Below are 3,569 nucleotides of genomic sequence, written 5' to 3' on the forward strand. Positions count from 1 at the left end.
TAAGATTTTTTTAAAAAAAATATCTTTCAAAGTATAATTTAACAAGTAGTTAAATAGGAAATTTCCAAAGTTGTTATTAGGTACAGTACCATAGTTTCAGTTATTTCCTTGTTGTGAAATATAACATATATACAAGAAGCTGACAGCTTTGAAATTACAATTCAAGAAGTATATGTTATAGAACAAATTTCAAAGGATGCTATGGGTTACCGTTCCACCATTTCAATTCTTTCCTTCTAGCTATTCTAATAACCTAGCAACTAAGAAAAAGAAAATTATATAGAAATTCAGGATTCATAATCCATTGTTAAATTCCATCTTGTCTGTTGCTACCCCTTTCTCTAGTTTAATCATTTTCCTGATCTTCAGGGATGTCTAGGCAGTGACCATCCTAACTTGGGACTTAGCTGGCATAGGAGTTCTCTGAAAGATTTAAGATTCTGAAGAATAAACTTAGTGAGTAAAACTTTTACAGAGTGTCAGTTAGGGATCCAGGTATTCTTTAGGGCTTTCGGGACTACTGTTGACTTGGGCTTAGTATACTGTGATCATTTGGCACATGTAGGTGAAGCTTGCATGGGAGTAACCTCCAGTATAGCCTCTTGACTCTATTTGAATTTTCTTAGCCACTAAAGCCTTATTTTCATGCCTTTCTTTCCCCCACTTTCTATAAGATTTTTAGGAGCCTTAGCATCAAATAGTATACTGATGCAAAATGAGAATTTGGTTTTCTTTCTGTTAAAATGACAAACTTATCTTGGATTATTGGTCTGCTCTTAGTGAGAGGTTGTAAAAGGTTTCTCTTTACCTTTTAAGTAACTGAGGTAAAAGGTAGAGATTCTGTCTTATCAGAATAATTTCCTGTGCTTTATGTGCACTTTTTTTTTTTTACTTTTTTTTTTTTTCATTTTTATTGAGATTGTTCAGATACCATACAATTATCCAAAGATCCAAAGTGTACAATCACTTGCCCCTGGGTACCCTCATACAGCTGTGCCTCCATCACACTTAATTTTTGTTCAATTTTTAGAAACTGTTCATTACTCCAGACAAGAAATAAAGTGAAAGATGAAAAAAGAAAAAAAAGAAAAGGAAACTCTAAACCTCCCCTATCCCTAACCAACCCCCCTCAATTGTTGATTCCTAGTATTGATATAGTACGTTTGTTATTGTTTATGAAAAAATGTTGAAATACTACTAACTGTAGTATATAGTTTGTAATAGGTATATAGTTCTTCCCTATATGCCCCTCTATTATTAATTTCTAATTGTATTGTCATACATTTGTTCTGGTTCATGAAGTGATTTCTAGTATTTGTACAGTTGATCATGGACATTGCCCACCATAGGATTCAGTTTTATACATTTCCATCTTTTGACCTCCAACTTTCCTTCTGGTGACATATATGACTCTGAGCTTCCCTTTTCCACCTCATTCACACACCATTCTGCACTGTTAGTTATTCTCACATCTTGCTACCAACACCCCTGTTCATTTCCAAACATTTAAGTTCATCCTAATTGAACATTCTGCTCATACTAAGCAAGAGCATCTACATTTCTTCCACAAGGCAGGAGGGAGAGTCAAAGAAGGTAGAGAGGCAAAAGAAAGAGGAAACAAAAAAAAATGACAGCTAGGAAGCAGCAAAAGGAAAAATAACCTTAAATCAAAGTAGAATAAAGAATCAGACAATACCACCAATGTCAAGTGTCTAACATGCCTCCCCTATCCCCCCCTCTTATCTGCATTCACCTTGGTATATCACCTTTGTTACATTAAAGGAAGCATAATACAATGATTCTATTAGTTACAGTCTCCAGTTTATGCTGATTGCATCCCTCCCCCAATGCCTCCCCATTTTTAACACCTTGCAAGGTTGACATTTGCTTGTTCTCCCTCGTAAAAGAACATATTTGTACATTTTATCACAATTGTTGAATACTCTAGATTTCACCAAGTTACACAGTCCCAGTCGTTATCTTTCCTCCTTTCTTGTGGTGTCTCACATGCTCCCCATCTTTCTCTCTCAACCGTATTCATAGTTACCTTTTTTCAGTGTACTTACATTGTTGTGCTTCCATCTCCCAAAATTGTGTTCCAAACCACGCACTCCTGTCTTCTATCACCCTGTAGTGCCCCCTTTAGTATTTCCTGTAGGGCAGGTGTCTTGTTCACAAAGTCTCTCATTGTCTGTTTGTCAGAAAATATTTTGAGCTCTCCCTCATATTTGAAGGACAGCTTTGCTGGATACAGGATTCTTGGTTGGTGGTTTTTCTCTTTCAGTATCTTAAATACATCACACCACTTCCTTCTTGCTTCCATGGTTTCTGCTGAGAGATCCACACATAGTCTTATGAAGCTTCCTTTGTATGTAATGGATCGCTTTTCTCTTGCTGCTTTCAGGATTCTCTCTTTGTCTTTGACATTTAATAATCTGATTATTAAGTGTCTTGGTGTAGGCCTATTCATATCTCTGCTGTTTGGAGTACGCTGTGCTTCTTGGATCTGTAATTTTATGTCTTTCTTAAGAGATGGGAAATTTTCATTGATTATTTCCTCTATTATTGCTTCTGTCCCCTTTCCCTTCTCTTCTCCTTCTGGGACACCAATGATACATACATTATTGTACTTTGTTTCATCCTTGAGTTCCCGGAGACATTGCTCATATTTTTTCATTCTTTTCTCCATCTGCTCCTTTGCGTGTAGGCTTTCAGGTGTTTTGTTCTCCAGTTCCTGAGTGTTTTCTTCTGCCTCTTGAGATCTGCTGTTGTATGTTTCCATTGTGTCTTTCATCTCTTGTGTTGTGCCTTTCATTTCCATAGATTCTACTAGTAGGTTTTTTGAACTTTTGATTTCTGCCATATATATGCCCAGTGATTCCTTTACAGCCTCTATCTCTTTTGCAATATCTTCTCTAAACTTTTTGAATTGATTTAGCATTAGTTGTTTAAATTTCTGTATCTCAGTTGAAGTGTACATTTGTTCCTTTGACTGGGCCATAACTTTGTTTTTCTTAGTGTAGGTTGTAATTTTCTGTTGTCTAGGCATGGTTTCCTTGGTTATCCAAATCAGGTTTTCCCAGACCAGAACAGGCTCAGGTCCCAGAGGGAAGAAATATTCAGTATCTGGTTTCCCTGCGGGTGTGTCTTAGAAAATTGCTCCACCCTGTGATGCCTCAGGTCACTGTGCTTTTCTACCCAGCAGGTGGCGCCGGTCAGCCTATAATTCTTGACTGGTGTGAGGAGGTATGGCCGTGTTCCCCCAGGCTCTGGGGTCTGGTTCTGAATGGAAAGGGCCCCACCCCTTTCCTCCTAGAGAAGACAGACCCCTCAGGTGGAGGTCATTAGCATTTCAATGGTCTCGCTCTCTGCTTGTGCTGTCTCCACCCTTCTCTGCTTCACAGCCCTGGAAACTGAAAATGACTGGGGCTTTCTCCACTGAGCCAAAAAAGAAACAGATAGTCCCCTTCAGACCCAGTCCAAGGCGACCCTCCGGCTCTCCCAGGTCAGTTGTCACCCATAGCCTCTGTCTGTTTTTTGGGGATGTGTACCTGTAGTGAGCAGTTCAC

This window comes from Choloepus didactylus, chromosome 4 (assembly GCF_015220235.1).
Source record: "Choloepus didactylus isolate mChoDid1 chromosome 4, mChoDid1.pri, whole genome shotgun sequence".
Lineage (NCBI taxonomy): Eukaryota > Metazoa > Chordata > Mammalia > Pilosa > Megalonychidae > Choloepus > Choloepus didactylus.